The sequence below is a fragment of the Pinus tabuliformis genome, chromosome 8 (assembly GCF_031772625.1).
Source record: "Pinus tabuliformis cultivar Carrire ecotype Pingquan chromosome 8, CPIR1, whole genome shotgun sequence".
NCBI lineage: Eukaryota > Viridiplantae > Streptophyta > Pinopsida > Pinales > Pinaceae > Pinus > Pinus tabuliformis.
In genome coordinates this window covers 1,684,539,974-1,684,559,126 of record NC_142294.1, presented here as the reverse complement: position 1 = coordinate 1,684,559,126, position 19,153 = coordinate 1,684,539,974, and positions in this window count along the sequence as shown.

Here is a 19,153-nt window from a genome sequence, read left to right as displayed (position 1 = left end):
ATTCCTTAGTGCCTCTTGTTTAGCTCTTCTTGTGACATGGGCTCTTCTAAGGTCCCTCTCCTCCATTTGTCTTGGTTTGCATATTTTTCAATGTGAGGATACTATGGTGATCATAGGCAGATAACTTATATTTGAGCCTCCTCATAGATATGAAATGATTAGGGTCATAGGGTGCCCATAGGAAACTGGTTTGCAGGCCAAGGGCCTCAAGCATTCTCTCTGCTTCCCTCCATCCTTGCTCCCTCTCGTTATAGATAAAATGGCCAAGTTGGCTTTTCACCTTCAACTGTGCTATTTTTCCTTTTCCTAAAAAGTGAAGCACATCAACTCTGCCAAATTGCCTTAAGTACTCTAGGGAAAATAGCCTCATAGGCACATACTTAGGTAATCTGAATGGAGGTAGATCACACCCATATATCCTGATGACAGTGTGGTTTTGGTAGAAGTACCAATCCCCAATGCTGTAAGCTTTGGACAGCTGAAGAATTCTCTGCATGTCATCAGTGAGTCTCGGAGGAGGTGAGCTCATCAGCATTGCTATAGCTGGATGGATGAACAGATCCATGAATTCACAGTAAGTGTATGGAGACTCAGGTCTAGTGTAGAAGACAGAAGACCAATAGACCACTGATCTGGGATTGCCTTGGGCATCCATTCTTTTGATTGAAAAATGAAATTTCTCATGTTGATGGTACAAGATCAAATGGTAAATGTAGGAGGTGTATCTGAACATCCTATCTCTCCTCAAATTCATCAATTGCTCATGAATCTTGTCTGATATGTAGGTGGCATAGTCATAGCAGATTGGTGACTTGCCAGGAGCAAACATAAGCATCATTACCAGCACAGTTGCATCAATATGCTCAATTGAACTATATCCCAAGATGGGAGAAATCATATCTGCAAGGTCTCTGCCCAGCTCATTGAGATATACATGAACAATTGGAGGGTACATCACAATGTCAGAGTTAATGTATAATTGATTAAGTTTGATAATTTGAGCATCTGTCAGTTTATCCCCTTGTTTTATCAGGTTCACTAGTGACAAAGGGACCAACTTCTTCTGAGGGGTAAGCAAAGCATGTCTCTGATAGCTTGAGGGGTAACATAGAAAAGTACTGAACCAGATGGGTCAACAACAGCCCTCTGAGAAACATCATATTGTTCAGCACACAGGTGGATTAGTTCAGGGAACTGGTTGACCTGAGGGAGCTTGAAAATAGGGAGGAAAGAGTCCCATAAGCCCAATATATCTGTCCCATTTTCATGCTTGGCTTTCAACTCATTCAACAGATGAATGTGGAATTTGCTGCTCATAAGCATTTCTTCTGTAATTTGGTAATCCATATCTGCCAAGGCTTGCCATTTCAAGTTCTTTGAGGGGCATTCAGAGGCTGAACATTTAGTACTACAGGTGTCTCCATTGCACAAGAGGATTTTGAATTGAGTGCAAAGTGGTTTTAATCGAGCAGGAGAGTACAGAGGAATGTCTCTTTACCAGGGAGGTGAATTTATCAGGAACAGAGAGTAGTTCTAGTAAATAGCAATTGAAATACTATTTGCAGTGCAAAATAGGACAAATGTTTGGCCTCACTCTGTCTCTCTCAGTAGTTAAATTCGGTTTGAATGAGTCTGCCGCGATTGCGCAGACAGAGCTTGGTTTTTCAATGAAAATGCAGGTAAACAAGGCTCGGCTAGTATTGTTCGAGTTCACAACTGTCAAAGGGGCAGGTGCAAGGATTTCTGCCGGTGAATTCAAGAGTTTTTTCTGTTATAAGCTCTTTTGAGGAAATAACAGACAAAGCAGGTACGTGAAGGATTTATAGCGGAAAATACCTGGTGAGGAGTAGGCAATGGTCACGAATGACAGTGGAATGGCGCGTCGGGTCTCCTGGTCAGGTTCTGCAGGTTGGCGGACTTTGGACGTGAAAATCGCATGCAGGTGCAACAAAGTCTATTGTGAGAAAATGGGAAAAAACACGAAATTTCACCATAATATTGGTTTTTTTGGACTTTGGCGTGTTTTTCTGCTGACGTCAGCATGATGTCATAGGTGGGGTCAGGGTCGGCTGACGTCATCGGTGAGGTGGCGGGCTCTGATTGGACCACGGGGATGGTGAAGTGGCAGGACAGATCGGCAGATGGTCGGGCGCAACGGTTGACGTGACAACATGGTGGCAGTGACGTGGGATGATGTGGAGGTGACGTAGTATAGGCGGAATAGCCGAAACCGGAAACAGCCAGCGGTTTCATATCGCACCGCTTATGGTACGGGGGGGAATCTGTCAGACGTACCTCCGACGAGCTGTGGCGGGGACGCGTGGCTGCCGAGTGACGTAACCTTTTTACGGACATCGGAAGATATCCGTCGGATGTGAGACCCGCTCCGATATCAACGATGACCGTCGGATCTGGAGGGCCCGATCCAACGGTTGTCGGGGAAGTGATGTGATCGGTAGATATGGCGGGTAAACAACGGACGTCGGAGCCGCTCCGATGCGATAAGAGCCGTTGGATGTTCAAGCTCCGATCGGACGGCGGTCGGGTCGATGACATGCATAGTGGATATGGCAAAGGCGCGGCATTATTTAATAGTTATTTTCGGGATGCGCGCTTAGGCGGAGGATCATCGGGGTATAGTGTTTTAGTAAGGTTTTCAATGTATTTTGAAAAAACAAATATATGCGCCGAGACTTTGGTTTAAGCGGCGGAAATGGGGTTTTTTGGATTTTTTATGATTTCAAAGGGGTTATGGGTAAAAAGGGGCTTGTATAGGGTTTTTCTTTGCAAATAATGGTTTAATGAGTGGAATGACTTGAAGCAAGGGGGGAGATGAGGTATAGGTTCATCCAAGTGGCCAGATGTCACTTTGATCCCTGACATAGGACTTATTGGCTATAATGCCAAGGGGAGGGGTATTTATACAAAATTTGGGGTTTATACACCATGGTGTTTAATATTAGTAGGGGAAAGGTGATATAGGGGATTTATATAGTAAAGTTAGAGTTAATATGGATGGGGGGGTGGATGAAGGGGGAAAACACTAAGTCTGTTTGTGAAACACTTGGCTTAAAGAGTAGATCAAAATGAAAAGATTTTTACACAAGAAATGTGGCTTTTGAATGAACAAGAACCACCATGAAACCATAATCTTCTTCATGAATCTCAGCTGATGAGGGGATGTTAGTAATGAAATGGAAGGGGAAGGAGGGAGGTTAGTCATGCTCCTGCTGCAACTTGATGAAGAAGAACACCTTGTCAATTGATTGACTTTGCTTTGGAAACATAGTTAACACATCTGCAATGGTAAAGATAACCTTTCTGCAACCCCAACTACTTACCCAGCTACTTGCCTAGCATTTTTTATTTCTTCTTGGAGGGTGCACTTGGACTTGCAGACCCTTACTTGCCTTTTCTTTTCTTTGGAGTTTTCTTTTGTTTTTTTCTATCTACTTCTACCCTTATTTCTTCCAAGGTCCCAGATTAAGCTGTTGGGAGCCTTTTCTTCTCTACCTGAAACTACTTGTCTGCCAAGATTAAACAGTTTGGACAGACTTCTTCTCTAATCTACAACTGCAAATTTAAACCATGGAATGATCCAGATTAGACTGTTGGACCATCCATCAAAATTTTAAGTCCATACCAAGCTAAAAGCATAGATTGGATTCTCTTGGAAATATGTGATCTTTGAATCATCAAAGCAGAGCATATTTGGCCCTTTCATAGCCAATCATGAAATATGAAACCTATTGGTATAGGTAGCTAACAGTGGCTCCACATGGGGATGGTGTTTCTTTTGAAAGACCAAGAACAGTAGGTCAGATTGCCTTGCTCCTTGATTGCTCTTATCCATCTTGTAGTTTGCTGCTTTGAAGTGCCCAAATTTTGTGCTTTTCTTCTTGGTAGACCTCTAATTCTATTTACCTTTCGCTGGCAGTCAATAAACTTGAAAAAACTGCATTTTTACAATCTAAACAGAAAATAATATATACATCTGCATATATACAAGGGAACCCGAACTGCACTCATGGGAATAGTCAAAATAGTGCTTCAGCATCCTGCCATTCACAGGACCTTCATCCAAGTCAGTTTCACTAAGACTTTTTAGGAAGTAAGTGTTGTTACCTTGCACTGCTTGGACAGCAAATGGTCCTCTCCATAAGGAATCAAATTTTCCATGTTTTCCTTTGTCTTCTCTCCTTGCATCCCACTTGAGGACTTTGTCACCAACATTAAAATCTTCTGCTTTGGTTCTTCTGTCAAAGGCCTTCTTTAGTTTTTCTTGTAATACCTGAACTCTGCTGAAAACTTGATCTCTGGTTTGCTGCAGACATATGATTTGATTTATCCTTCTTTGCATATCATTTGGTTCAGCTTGGCTTTCTTGAAGAAGCTTCATAACAGGCACTCCTAAGGATGAGGGGAATTTGGCCTCTAATCCATAAACCAACTCATATGGGCTGGTCCCAATTGATCTCTTGGTTGTTAGTCTATCTGCCCATAGGGCATTCACAAGCTTCTTATGCCAATTCTTTTTGTTTTCTTCCAGTACTTTCTTTATAATGTTTACAAGGCTTTTGTTTGATGATTCAGCAAGGCCATTTCCTTGGGGATAGTATGCAGTAGAATGGCCCAAAGTAATATGAAATTTGTGGCAGAAGTTCACCATTTTCTTGGATTTGAAAGCAGCAGCATTGTCTGTTATTATTTTGTCAGGACAGCCAAATCTGGCCAATATGTTGTTCTCCAAGAACTGAATGATTATTGAATCATTTGCTTGTCTGCATGGGGCAGCTTCAATCCACTTAGTGAAGTAGTCTGTGGCTGTTAAGATCCATCTATGTTGGCCTGAAGATGAGGGATGAATTTCCCCAATGAAGTCCAATCCCCATTGTTGAAAAGGTCTCTCTGTTGCAATAGGCCTTAAAGGAAGTGGCAGCAGTTGTCTCTTTCCCTCAAACACTTGGCATTTATGACATGATGTGATGAATTTCTTGACATCAGAGAACATGGTGGGCCAGTAGTATCCAACCCTTAGTATTTTATCCACAGTGGACTTCCAGTACAAGTGTCCACCACAGTCACCTGCATGAAATTCTTTTATAATATTGTCAGTTTCATTTTCAATTAAACAGTGCAGCAATATACCTTCATGGTTTTTCCAAAGCAGATTGCCATCCATCACACAAAATCTTGAGGTTTTCATTTTTAAGAATCTACACTTAGTTCTGGACAGTCCTGGGGGAGCACACAGGTTTTGTAACACATAACAGATATCAGAATACCAGGGGGATTGTTCAAAGGCTACATTGATCTTTGGAGTCGCCAGCTCCGGTTCACTGTCCAGCTGATTGATGTCTAAGGCTTGAAAATTTGTATCTGTCATTAATTTGGCCAAGCCTTGCCCTTTTATTAGTTTTGTAGGTTTTATCTCAATGTCAAATTCCAAAATGTTGGCAATCCATTTTCCTCTTCTGCCTTCTAAATTTTCTTGGGTGAGAATGTCTTTGACAATAGGACTTGGCACATATGCTATAACATGGGAATAAAGGATGTAAATCCTAAAGTCTTTAATTGCTTTGACTAAAGCATAAGCTTGCTTTTCCATGATTTGATACTTTAAAGGTGCATCTCTAAGAGCTTTGCTAAAGAAAGCAATTGGCTTCTCATTTCCTTGGTCATCTTTTTGTAATAGAACAACAACAATAGTATGTTGGGAGGCAAAAGAGAAAATGATAAATTCTCTGTCAAACTGAGGATTGGTCAGGACTGGGGTTTGGGTAAGGGCCAATTTTATACCTTCAAAGGCTTGATTGGCTTCAACAGTCCATTTGACTTTTGAATCCTTTTTTAGCATGTTATTCAATAATCTGATTAGTTCTGCTAGGTTTGGGATAAACCTTCTTAAGAAATTGATTTTTCCCAAGAATCCTTGCAACTCTTTGACATTTCTTGGGTGAGGCATTTGTAGGATAGCTTGTATCCTATCTGGGTCAATTCTAATGCCATCTTTAGAAATGATGTGGCCCAATAGCTTGCCTTCTTCTAAACCAAAGAGGGACTTCTTAGGATTCAAGGAGATTCCATATTTTCTGCATTTTAGGAAGATCTGTCTCAGATGTTTTATATGTTCTTGGTCAGATTTTGAGAAAGGTGTGAGATCATCTAAGTAAATGACTAAGAAGTCATGAATCTCTTTGGCAAAGGCAATGTCCATTGCTCTTTGAAATGTTGCCCCTGCATTTTTCAATCCAAAAGGCATCTTTACATATTTGAAAGTTCCCCATGGGGTTGTAAATGCTGTTTTGTCCTGATCATCAGGGTGAACTAAGATTTGATTGAAGCCTGAAAATCCATCCAGTAATGAGATCCTTGAGGCCCCTACCACCCTTTGAAGAATGTGATCCATCTTGGGTAAGGGGTAGTTGTCTTTTAAGGATACTTGGTTCAGATTCCTTAAGTCCACACACAGCCTAATTTCACTAGTCTTCTTTCTTGTAGGGACTAAGTTGGAGATCCATTCAGAGAATCTGATTGGTGCTATGATGCCTGCTTTGAACATTTTTTGTACCTCTTGTTCCATTGCTGGGAGAAGCATAGGATTGATTCTCCTCAGTTTTTGTTTAAAGGGCTTTTGATCTGGTTTGAGAGGGATAGTGTGTTGGATTACAGAGGTGTCATAGGACTTTAGGTCCTCATAGCTCCATGCAAAAACATCGTGGAACTCTTTAAAGAGGTCAATGTATTTTGGCTTTTGGTCAGGAGGTAAGGACGCAGATAATTTAATTATCTTGGGCTTCTCACTTGTACCTATGTTACATTCTTCAATGGCTGCATTTAGGGGCTGCATTTTTGGTTTTCTGGGAATATCATTTGAATCAAAGATGTCCTCTAGTGGGATTAGGCCTGTTGGTAGAAAATTGTCTTTTAGCTCAATGATTTCAGTTTCGCATTGGACACTCCTCTTCACAGTTAACTTGTTGAATTTGTTGGATGTTTTCTATATTGAAAATAGTTGGATTCAGCATTTGTTTTGCAGTTCTAGGTGATATTGGCTGAGCAGTCTGTTGAAACTGTATTTGTGATGGACTTGCTCCATCAAGTATTTGTGATTGACTTGCTGTCTCAAGTATTTGTGATTGACTTGCTGTCTCATTGTCAATATTTAATCCTGCAAATTCTTGCTGCAGAGTTAAAAAATGGTTTATTTGCTTGTCATCCTCAAATACTTGCCAATCATTAACATTGTTTGGAATAGAGGGTCTGTGTTTTACCTCAGCTGTAAAACAATGATGGGGCTCAAAGGGCAACTTGCAGGTACTTGCAAAGGTGGCTAAACTATGAGCATGTAGATTGTGGGTTCTGGGAATCTTCGTAATTTGGAACTCAGAGAAAAATTTTAGTATCTCAGCAGCAACACAGACCTATAAGTCCTTAGTCCTTTGTCATTGGTGACAAAGTTTCCTTTCACTTGTTGGATAACTAAATCTGAATCACCCATGATTGAAACCCTGGCAGCTTGTAAGAATTTTGCCAACTTGAGTCCTAGTAAAAGAGCTTCATATTCTGCCATGTTATTAGTACATCTGAAATTCAATCTATAGGCTCTACCTTCTGCATGACTATTTTCTTTATTGTGTACCCAAACTCCAGCTCCTGCCCCTAATTTGTTGACTGAGCCATCAAATTCAAGGAACCATAGAATATCTTGTTGGGAAGGAGATTTTATGATCTGTTCATGGGCTGGTAATGTAAGTAGCAGTTGTGGTTTTTTCTCTAGCTTGTCTTCTAGGACAGTCTCCTTGTTTGATTGGATTTTCTTGACAACTAAGGCAGCAACACCATCTAATGTTTGATTGACTGTTGTTTCATGAGTGATACTACATTCATTTGCATCTTCCTCTTGTATGAATATCTTGGTTTCAACCTCACCTTTTGAGGGAGTAGTGGTGTCATTGAAGAGAATGTATGAGTCTATGTCTGAATGGACAGCATATATAGGAAAATTTTGAGGTTTTTCTTCACTGCTGACCATGTACTTCATTAGTGTTTCTCTGTACAGTCTTTTTGGTTGCCCAAACACAGAGATGGTGGCATATGACATGTCTAATTGTAGGGAACCTTGGAGTTTGGCCCCCCATGATCTTGATAACAGCATCCCATACTTAGGTGGGATATCAGCAACTACCACATCCGTTAGGATTGTCTTATTTGGGTATTGAACTAGGGACACACATAAGTCTTTTATGAGACCTAGACACTTGACTTGGCTGGAGTCAAAGGAAAACAGATCCTTGTATGGTCTTGTTATGTCTAAATTCAATCTCTCCATGACTGCTTTTGGCATGAGATTGTGAGAGGCACCTGAGTCAAACATTGCATTATGTAATATTTTGTCATGAATATGTAAACTGACATAGAAAGGCAGTACCCCTGTGACTACTGTTTTTCCATCCACTTCTGGGCCAAACAGGAGTTCTGGGGTGTCGTCCAGCACATTGACATCATCTTTGTTGCTAGTGAGTTGAAGGGACCTTTTGATTTGATATTTATAGATGTCATGCTTGGCTAATTCCAAGAGAGGAATAGCTATTTTTATTTTGCCAATTTCAGTTTCTAAGTCAAAGGGTTTTTCAGATTGGGCCTTGTGGTTGTAGGTGACAGTCCTTTCCTTGTTCATTAAATCTCCTTCTAGATTTTTATCTTGACTTTGAGATTTATCCTTTTTACTCATCTCTTGAGGAGTAACATTTAAATTAGGATGAGAAGATGAAGTGTCCAGAGACTGCTGTCTTAAGGACAGTGGCTCAGTGATCTCTTCAACAATCACTTCTTCTGTAGGTAAATTTAGTTTGTCATTAGGTTCTGTGACTATAACTCTTTCAGGCTGCTGATTATCCTTTTTCTTTTCAGGCTGGCTGACATTCACAGTTCTGCTCCTTAGCTTGTATTGTTTATGGACTTCATAAACAGCAGTGTCATAGCCTTGTTTAAAGTCAAATGATTCACCTGATTTAGTTTGGAACAGTTTGATTTCCTCATCCTGATGGTCTTCTTGTGTTAAGAAAACTTGACTTTCACCATCTAGGCCTATTAAATTAATCTCCGGATCTTCGTTGGGTTCTGCTGATGTGGAAGCTTCTACATAATTTTCTTGGAAAGGGGGTCTTATGTCTTGATCAGCACTGGTTTTGCCAATACCTGGGTTTTGAGTTCTCCTAAAATTTGGATTCCTAGGAGGGTTGTTTTGTGTTGCTTCCCATGATGACTTTCTTTCAACCGATTCCACTCTATCACCTAATCTTTTCATTCCATTTAGTATGGCATCAAGCTTTTGTTCAAAGGCAGAGGGTTCCTCTTTGAAAACAGTCCTCTTTTCCAACCTTGCCCTGTTTCTTTTGGCAATTAGGTTGGCTTCCACTGTGACAGCAACCCTTTGGGCCTCTTCCAGGGATTGACAGTCTCTTTCTTTCAACTGATAGGCCATGTCAGGGTCAAAACCATCAGGGAATTTGTACAAGGCTAAATCAGGAGGAGGCCTTAAATTCTGCGGAATTGAGTTATATACATTGTTAAATCTTGCACAATACTCCAAAACAGTCTCCTGGGGACCTCTTTTGATAGTGTCATATTCCCCAAGTATGTGCAGAGGATCTTTCTTCTTCTCCCATCTACTAGTAAAGGCTTGATACAGTTCAGCAGGAGTTGTAATGGAGTTTGCATTCAGGGATCTAAACCAAGTTCTTACATCCCCAGTTAGGCTTTGAACAAACATCCTCATTCTGACACTGTCATCATCTATTTCATAGGTCTCGAAATGGTCTTGCATCCTCTTGGCATGCTGGGCAGCTGTCAGAGGGCCATTGGAGTCAAAATATGAAATTTTGGTTTGGTAAGCTTGGGGTAGAGCTGCAGCATTAGCTGGTATCTGCAAGGGTGCATATCTATTGGCCATATTTACAGGATTTGGAGGATTAACAGGGGCAGCTGGGATAATAGGAACAGTGGGTATCACAGAGGTAACAAGTAGGGGTGAACCTAAAGTGTTGTTTAAGGGAATATGTGCAGTGGATGAAGATATGAGAGGGGGACTTTGAGATGTGAATGGTGAACTAGGGGAACTAGGGGTAGACCGGAAAAGGACCTTGCACGGGGTAGATATAAGGCTAGGATGATCTGAATCTGAGGTTACTCAGCAGGCTGCTCCTGCTTTTGCTACCTCCTAATGTTTCTTGGGATGGTATTTGGATTATTGACAATGATAGGTGGATTAGGGTCAGGATTTGCCCTAGTATGCCGTGGATTTTTCTTAGGAGCCAGTTTCTAACTGTTTTTTAGGATTTTGTAGGAAATTTTATATCTAAAAGGACTGGATGAATATTTTGGAATGGCTATATATTCTCAGAGCTAAGATGAAGATTCCCTAAACAAGCTCCTCCCTAAAACTGTTAATGTGATACAGAAACAGATTAAAGGCCTCTTGAATTATTTCAGGCTTGATAGTAGCTTATGGAAGATATATAGTAATTAAAAACCTCAAGCACTCCCCAGTGGAGTCGCCAATTATGTTAACACCCAGGTTGTTCCCTATGACTCCCAAGGGAATACGACCGGGGTAACCACTAACCAATCTTTGGATCACAGTTTCTAGCCAAACTGTAATCAGAGAGGGCTCTCTCTTTATGATTTGTCTCTATTATGATGGTGTTTTAGGCTAGCTATTATGCTCAGGTTTTGGTTTATGTTTTGGTTGAAGGATTTCTTTCAGGTCTTATGATATACTATTTAGAGAGTAAAATATCATTGGGCAATGGAGTCTAGAGTTGTGAAATGCTTAGAAATGAAGGATTGGTGGTGCTCAAACTGCAAGGCCAATTTTGTATTTCAGACAAACAAATTTAGCTTAAATGGTGATGTATGTCAACCAATAGAAAGCAATTAAGAATTTTCTATTAAGCTGGTGAGGTGAAAGTGTAACACGTTGCACAGGAGCAAACTTGAATTCCTGTGACAAAGGTCACTGTGAAAGATGTATTCTGAAAGTGCAGCAATTAAGAATTACACTTATCAAGATTGCATCTGAAGAAAACATTCATTAACAACACAGATTGAACTTAGGGTACTCATTGAATAAATCCTGAAAGTTATTCTTTTTCCTTGTTGCTAAATATTTAAAGTTAGATTACATATGGATTTTAACAAACAAAATACATAACAGAGAGAGTTACAGAGACTTATTGTATGATGAAATACACAGGAATCCAGCAGTTTCCAACAGACACCAGGACGCATTTAGCACTTCAGAAATCCGAGAAATTCCATCACTTTCTTTATTAACTTCTGAAAGGATTACAGCATAAGAACTTCTTCAGGAGAAATCAACAACAACCCTTGCAAGCTCATGCGAAGGGGACTTTATAGGAATGCTTATACAAAATATCTCAGGTATTGAGTCATCTGAGAGAGAAAATATCTTCATAAATTCGTACAGAAAGTAGAAAAGAAGTTATTACAACTTTGAATGCAGCATAAATGCTCTTTATGTCTGTCAGAGGATAATTTGACCTTTGGAGGTCATTGAGTCGGTTGAGCCGTTTTGCTTTAACGCTGAAAAATGTGTCTTTATTTCTTGCTGCGCTGTATTTTCTCGGCCCTGCCACCTGTAGTTTTCTATTTCTGCTTTGTTGGCCGATACATCTGCTGAGTTGGATCAGCTTTAATCCACAATGCATGCTGGTTTTTGTTAAACTGTGCTCTGCATGACAACTGATATTTTTTAAGAAACAAAATTGGTGAGTGGCTCCCAGTCTACAAAATCTTCTGTATTGCATTTGTCCACCAGTCTTGCGTAGGGAGTTGATGCCTGAGAATGGCATACATTGTCTCCTCTGCCTCTGTATACTTGTAGAAATTGGGATCCACCCCAAACAGGTGATTGATCTCATTCATTATAAAAAATAGATTCTCTACTCTGTTATAGAGAGTCTGTCCGTGGCTGGCCCTGTTTCCTCTGAGGTGCTGAGCTTCTCATTGATCTGACTAGTGGCAAATGTGTTGACCCTTTTAGCATACTGGTCATGTGTGAACAATCTCCCTGCGCTGTTCAGTAAGCCAGGGAGCCCTCTGCTTTCTAACACCTGAAACTTTTCCAAAAACCTGTTCACCTCAGTCTGCATATCTTGGGTTCTTCTTTCCAATGTCTGCACTAAGTTTCTCAGTGTGAGAACCCTTTTGACCATTTGGATAGTCTCAGTTCTGTTTGTAATTCCCGTGGTAGCTAACTGAGAACTTGTTTTATGGTTAAGTACATTGATCATTCTGGTGGCCACTTCAGGCATATTGCTCAATAAAGCTCTTGATCTGTGAACCTCCTTCTGTGCCTTTGGGATGAGCTCTAGTTGCTCATGGATAGTTTCAATATATTGCCATTGCTCATTGATAGATTGACCAATGTTAGCCCACAGCACTATTTTAAGTTCAGCCACCACCTTATCTAACTTGAGCTCATTCTCTAGCTCTTTTATTCTGTTTTTGAGGGCTTTCACCTCCCTATCCTTCTCTGCCACAGTTTGTTTGGATTTATCATACCTATCATTGACTTGGCTAACTTTTCCCTGGTCTCTTTTAACTCTGTCATTTGAGCTTCCAGGATTTGGATTTCATTCTTCAGCTTTTGCATATCCAGGCTTTGGGCTTGCTCTGTAGTTGTTGGCACTGCTGAAGTAGATGTTGCTGTCTGTTGAGGAGGAGGAGCAGTGATAGGAGCAATTTCCTCAAGATTGATAATCTGAGGAGGAGGCTGAGAGGTCTGACCCTCTTCTCTTTGTTTCAATGCTGCTTGCAGGGCCGCTTGTGTAGCCTCAGATTCTCCCAATTTCTCTTGTGCTTGAACAAGCTGTTTATAAATGGAAATCAACAAATCTGTGGTATCCTGCTCATGCCTTTGTTGGGCTACCTCATCTGTCTGAGGGTGAATGGTAGCTGGGAGTTTGATTTTCTTCCTTAAGGCAGCCATGTCAGCATCCCTCAACTTCAAGATTTCCTATATTCCTGAAATATCTTTGGGATCATGCCCAATTTCAATGATTATGTCTTCTAGGGACCTTATTCTGTTGTACTTCGCCTGGGATGATGCCCTCTCTAATTCCAGTTGAGAGGCTGTGGCATTAAGGCTGCTCTTTAGCTTGTAATTTTCTAATGTTTCGTCTACCAAGGAGGCATACACCATCTCACCAGTTTGTTTGTGCAGTTCAATTTTATCCATCGGGTGTATGTCTTTGGCCAGGACCTCCAGGTTGGTCCTGAGGTAATCTGAGGCAGATTGGGGATGCAGTGCTGTGGGCATAAAATGACTCATGATCATTTTGCCTTCACTTACATCAAAGGCGGACATAAGTCTTTGCTGATTGGTGGGAGCCATGTTTAACAGATGATTGTACAGCTGTATTTTGATAGGATCACTCCTCCTTTTGATGTCTATAAATTGCTGTTTGATGCTTACTTGTCCTTCTTTTTGCTGGCTGGAGGAGCTGACCTCCCCTCCCATAGTCCTGTCCTGTTCCTGCTGGAAGGAACTTGCTGAAGCTTCTCTGCTGGGTGGGCCCATGCCCAATGCTTGTCTTATTGCTATGTCATCCTCCGAAAAGTCATTCAATCTTTGTCTTTTCTCTCCCTGGTTGATAGATGAAGTCAAAGGAGTTTCTCTATCCCTTTTTCTGCTTAAGTCCTCCTTCTGTGGAGTTTGGAGGACCGAAGCATCAGTGGTGACTTCTGGCCTAGGAGGCACTATGTTCTGAGCCTGTTGCTCAGTGGAAGTTGGAGTATCAATTACTCTTTCCTGCTGTAAGGGCTGTTGTCTGTCATGTTGCCCTTCTTCTTGCTGCAATCCTTGTTGCTATTGTTGCTCTGCCTGCTGCTACCTTTCTTTATCTGCCTGCTCTTGAGTCACTGGAGGTGACTGCTCCTTCTCTTGATGTGGTTGCTCTGTCTCCATTTCCTTTTCTTTGCCTTTGCTGGATATATTTTCAGTGGCCTTGGTAGTTTGCTGTTTGGCAGTTGAGAAGGATGCAGCTGCTCCCGCTTGTGTGCTTGGAAGTGTGAATACCTGTGAACAAAGTTCAAGGTCAGCCATCTTCCTTAGATTCCTTAGTGCCCTCTTGTTTAGCTCTTCTTGTGACATGGGCTCTTCTAAGGTCCCTCTCCTCCATTTGTCTTGGTTTGCATATTTTTCAATGTGAGGGATACTATGGTGATCATAGGCAGATAACTTATATTTGAGCCTCCTCATAGATATGAAATGATTAGGGTCATAGGGTGCCCATAGGAAACTGGTTTGTAGGCCAAGGGCCTCAAGCATTCTCTCTGCTTCCCTCCATCCTTGCTCCCTCTCATTATAGATAAAATGGCCAAGTTGGCTTTTCACCTTCAATTGTGCTTTTTTGCCTTTTCCTGAAAAGTGAAGCACATCAACTCTGCCAAATTGCCTAAAGTAATCTAGGGCAAATAGCCTCATAGGCACATACTTAGGTAATTTGAATGGAGGTAGATCAAACCCATATATCCTGATGACAGTGTGGTTTTGGTAGAAGTACCAATCCCCAATGCTGTAAGCTTTGGACAGCTGAAGAATTCTCTGCATGTCATCAGTGAGTCTCGGAGGAGGTGAGCTCATCAGCATCGCCATAGCTGGATGGATGAACAGATCCATGAATTCACAGTAAGTGTATGGAGACTCAGGTCTAGTGTGGAAGACAGAAGACCAATAGACCACTGATCTGGGATTGCCTTGGGCATCCATTCTTTTGATTGAAAAATGAAATTTCTCATGTTGATGGTACAAGATCAAATGGTAAATGTAGGAGGTGTATCTGAACATCCTATCTCTCCTCAAATTCATCAATTGCTCATGAATCTTGTCTGATATGTAGGTGGCATAGTCATAGCAGATTGGTGACTTGCCAGGAGCAAACATAAGCATCATTACCAGCACAGTTGCATCAATATGCTCAATTGAACTATATCCCAAGATGGGAGAAATCATATCTGCAAGGTCTCTGCCCAACTCATTAAGATATACATGAACAATTGGAGGGTACATCACAATGTCAGAGTTAATGTATAATTGATTAAGTTTGATAATTTGAGCATCTGTTAGTTTATCCCCTTGTTTTATCAGGTTCACTAGTGACAAAGGGACCAATTTCTTCTGAGGGGTAAAGCAAAGCATGTCTCTGATAGCTTGAGGGGTAACATAGAAAAGTACTGAACCAGATGGGTCAACAACAGCCCTCTGAGAAACATCATATTGTTCAGCACACAGGTGGATTAGTTCAGGGAACTGGTTGACCTGAGGGAGCTTGAAAATAGGGAGGAAAGAGTCCCATAAGCCCAATATATCTGTCCCATTTTCATGCTTGGCTTTCAACTCATTCAACAGATGAATGTGGAATTTGCTGCTCATAAGCATTTCTTCTGTAATTTGGTAATCCATATCTGCCAAGGCTTGCCATTTCAAGTTCCTTTGAGGGGCATTCAGAGGCTGAACATTTAGTACTACAGGTGTCTCCATTGCACAAGAGGATTTTGAATTGAGTGCAAAGTGGTTTTAATCGAGAAGGAGAGTACAGAGGAATGTCTCTTTACCAGGGAGGTGAAATTATCAGGAACAGAGAGTAGTTCTAGTAAATAGCAATTGAAATACTATTTGCAGTGCAAAATAGGACAAATGTTTGGCCTCACTCTGTCTCTCTCAGTAGTTAAATTCGGTTTGAATGAGTCTGCCACGATTGCGCAGACAGAGCTTGGTTTTTCAATGAAAATGCAGGTAAACAAGGCTCGGCTAGTTTTGTTCGAGTTCACAACTGTCAAAGGGGCAGGTGCAAGGATTTCTGCCGGTGAATTCAAGAGTTTTTTCTGTTATAAGCTCTTTTGAGGAAATAACAGACAAAGCAGGTACGTGAAAGATTTATAGCGGAAAATACCTGGTGAGGAGTAGGCAATGGTCACGAATGACAGTGGAATGGCACGCTGCCGGTCTCCTGGTCAGGTTCTGCAGGTTGGCGGACTTTGGACGTGAAAATCGCATGCAGGTGCAACAAAGTCTATTGTGAGAAAATGGGAAAAACACGAAATTTCACCATAATATTGGTTTTTTTGGACTTTGGCACGTTTTTCTGCTGACGTCAACATGATGTCATAGGTGGGGTCAGGGTCGGCTGGCGTCATCGGTGAGGTGGTGGGCTCTGATTGGACCACGGGGATGGTGAAGTGGCAGGACAGATCGGCAGATGGTCGGGCGCAACGGTTGACGTGACGGCATGGTGGCAGTGACGTGGGATGATGTGGAGGTGACGTAGTATAGGCGGAATAGCCGAAACCGGAAACAGCCAGCGGTTTCATATCGCACCGCTTATGGTATGGGGGGGAATCTGTCAGACGTACCTCCGACGAGCTGTGGCGGGGACGCGTGGCTGCCGAGTGACGTAACCTTTTTACGGACATCGGAAGATATCCGTCAGATGTGAGACCCGCTCCGATATCAACGATGACCGTCGGATCTAGAGGGCCCGATCCAACGGCTGTCGAGGAAGTGATGTGATCGGTAGATATGGCGAGCCGCTCCGATGCGATAAGAGCCGTTGGATGTTCAAGCTCCGATCGGACGGCGGTCGGGTCAATGACATGCATAGTGGATATGGCAAAGGCGCGGCATTATTTAATAGTTATTTTCGGGATGCGCGCTTAGGCGGAGGATCATCGGGGTATAGTGTTTTAGTAAGGTTTTCAATGTATTTTGAGAAAACAAATATATGCGCCGAGACTTTGGTTTAAGCGGCGGAAATGGGTTTTTTGGATCTTTTTATGATTTCAAAGGGATTATGGGTAAAAAGGGGCTTGTATAGGGTTTTTCTTTGCAAATAATGGTTTGATGAGTGGAATGACTTTGAAGCAAGGGGGGGAGATGAGGTATAGGTTCATCCAAGTGGCCAGATGTCACTTTGATCCCTGACATAGGACTTATTGGCTATAATGCCAAGGGGAGGGGTATTTATACAAAATTTGGGGTTTATACACCATGGTGTTTAATATTAGTAGGGGAAAGGTGATATAGGGGATTTATTTAGTAAAGTTAGAGTTAATATGGATGGGGGGGGTGGATGAAGGGGGAAAACACTAAGTTTGTTTGTGAAACACTTGGCTTAAAGAGTAGATCAAAATGAAAAGATTTTTACACAAGAAATGTGGCTTTTGAATGAACAAGAACCACCATGAAACCATAATCTTCTTTCATGAATCTCAGCTGATGAGGGGATGTTAGTAATGAAATGGAAGGGGGAAGGAGGGAGGTTAGTCATGCTCCCTGCTGCAACTTGATGAAGAAGAACACCTTGTCAATTGATTGACTTTGCTTTGGTAAACACAGTTAACACATCTGCAATGGTAAAGATAACCTTTCTGCAACCCCAACTACTTACCCAGCTACTTGCCTAGCATTTTTTATTTCTTCTTGGAGGGTGCACTTGGACTTGCAGACCCTTACTTGCCTTTTTCTTTTCTTTGGCTTTTTCTTTTGTTTTTTTCTATCTACTTCTACCCTTATTTCTTCCAAGGTCCCAGATTAAGCTGTTGGGAGCCTTTTCTTCTCTACCTGGAATACTTGTCTGCCAAGATTAAACAGTTTGGACAGACTTTCTTCTCTAATCTACAACTGCAAATTTAAACCATGGAATGATCCAGATTAGACTGTTGGACCATCCATCAAAATTTTAAGTCCATACCAAGCTAAAAGCATAGATTGGATTCTCTTGGAAATATGTGATCTTTGAATCATCAAAGCAGAGCATATTTGGCCCTTTCATAGCCAATCATGAAATATGAAACCTATTGGTATAGGTAGCTAACATAGCCCTCTTCTCTTTCTCTTTGATGCTAAAATGGTCCTTGGTTTCCTGACTAGACATTTGAACTTAAGATTAATCAATGCCCTGCTCAACTTTTTACACTTTTTCTTCAGCTTCCTGTTCTTCTTTTGCCACAGTCCTAAATGGAGCATAGTGTTATCATGGACAATCTTGTTTACCTTACTCTGCTCTTTGAGTGCTTCGTTTTCCTGTTTGATGTGCCTATTTAGGACTTCCAATTCAAAAACTTCATGTTTTAAAGATTGTACTTGTGCATCAAGTGGCAAGGTGGTGCTTGGTCCTGCAGCTGATTGTTCCAAGGACTCTAGGTAGTTACATACCTCTTGCTGATTAGGATCTACTTCAGGTGTCTTTCTTGGGCTAGGCTCAAAATCAAAATCTGGTGGAGGAGGAAGACTGTCCTCTCTTTCTGGCCGAAAAGGGCTTTCATCACGTGGAGGACTTGACTCAATGTCTGGCTGAGCTGGAGCTTTTTCAGATGTTTCTTCACCTAAATCAATAAAGTGTGATTGTTTTTCTTTGGTTTCACTCTTCTTTCCTTTTAGCCTACTGCTCCTCCTCACGTGTGTACTAGTGCTTTTTTCCTGTGCACTCTGTTTTCCTTTTTGTTTCTTTGTTATGGCAGCAGCTTGAAGATGTGCTAATATTTCTGCCAAAGTTTGAGAATCTTCCTCTATGGATGGTTCAGGGGATGGATAGGTTTCTTGAATGGTTATTTTGCCCTTGTCCTTCTTCTGTTTCTTGTTTTTAGCTCCCTCTTCTTCCTCTTTCTGAATAGTTTCCTGAATGTCTATTGTAGGAGAGTCTTGGGCTGTAATATTCTTTTCTTTCCTCCTGCTTCTCTTTGGAATTTTTGGGGAACTGCTTCCAGAGGCTTCAGTCAGTTCTTGGAAGTGGTTTCTTGTCAAAAACTTTTCCCAAGTATCCTTAGTGTTTTTCAACTGATCTTCAATAAGGATTTTTATGAACCCGTGATGGTAAAGATGGGGTTCAATATTGCCTACGTGTTTTTGAACAGTAGAGCTCATTTCCTTCAAGCTCGATAACAGAAAATAAGGCAAATTAAGGGTATAACCTTCCATAAAATTCATCATTAGCCTGGCATGATACGTGTAGATGGAACCAAAACGACCCTCACATGTGATAAATTTCTGGATAAGTAATAACAGAGGGGACCATTCTTATTTTATTGCATGCACATGGATTCCTTTTGTAAATACAGAGGTATCCAT